At 40.5% G+C, this 1,080-nt stretch overlaps 1 pseudogene; it reads left to right on the top strand.

Moving 5' to 3' along the window:
• Nucleotides 1–902, top strand: LOC106819478 (annotated as a pseudogene).
• Nucleotides 903–1,080: the final 178 nt, after the last annotated feature.

Below are 1,080 nucleotides of genomic sequence, written 5' to 3'. Positions count from 1 at the left end.
GCTCAGATCCTGGTAGCAGACATCTGGGCGTGTTGTGAGGGCAAAGGTCACGGCGAATTCCACGACATAGACATCCTCACCATGTTTGCCGATTGCCTGTAAGGTAACATGAACCTGTAATCAAACAAAAGATTACCTGTAATCTAACTAAAGGCCAAATACAGGGCCTAACATATTGTATTATTGTATAGGTCCTATAATTATATAGGCCCTACAATATATAGGCCCTATAACATATTATATATAGCCCCTATATTTCAAGTTGCTGTATATCGGAGTGTTCAGAATTTGTGAGATGGATCTATCGATGTTGGAACATTTCCCACCTGGGGTTCATCTGTAATTAATTAATCGCTTATACGGATGCTCGCTTGTTATTTGTAGAATACCGCAGGCGCTGCTTTACTTCGGCGTTCTAGAGTATTCGAAGGAACTCATGGATCTGCTGCTGAAAGGTGCAGAAATGTTTTTAATGGTTTTAATGATTTCAGGAGCTAATAATGACAAATTTGTCATTATTAGCTCCTGATGATTTCAATGTTCTTACGTGTGATCATGGACAGCAGACGTTAACCTTGCAAATTAATATCAGAGGTTGGCGTGAACCGTCGAACCTTCAACGATCGAACCTTCACATGCTCTTAAAGATTAGCCAAGATTGCTGAATGTAAAGCTACACTGCGTCACATCTGCATACATAATGCAGAATTATCGGACAATTATTGAATAATACATCATCTGGATGCAGGATGACGTACTCTGATATATTGTGATGTATTTTTTCCATATTCCAGAGTGGTGATAGGAAGGAGGTCGAGATCAGGGGCGCTAGCATCTGGGCGGTGGAGGTACACGAATGTCTGTCGCCAAACATTGTTGCAATCTGTCAAGTTATCATCTAGTCACTATAAGCCTTCTGATGGAATATATAATTTCCCTTGATTCAGTTGATGGTGACCGAAAGTTCGTTCGGTTTAGAAAGACGACCGGATCAAGATTGAGTGACCAGCAGTGTCGTGCAACTGTGAATTTCTCTCTGATTTCACGCGTAAAACTTCTAACGTGATGATATCTTAATAA

Source organism: Priapulus caudatus, unplaced genomic scaffold (assembly GCF_000485595.1).
Source record: "Priapulus caudatus unplaced genomic scaffold, Priapulus_caudatus-5.0.1 Scaffold3516, whole genome shotgun sequence".
NCBI lineage: Eukaryota > Metazoa > Priapulida > Priapulimorpha > Priapulimorphida > Priapulidae > Priapulus > Priapulus caudatus.
This window is presented reverse-complemented; position numbering and strand designations above follow the sequence as displayed.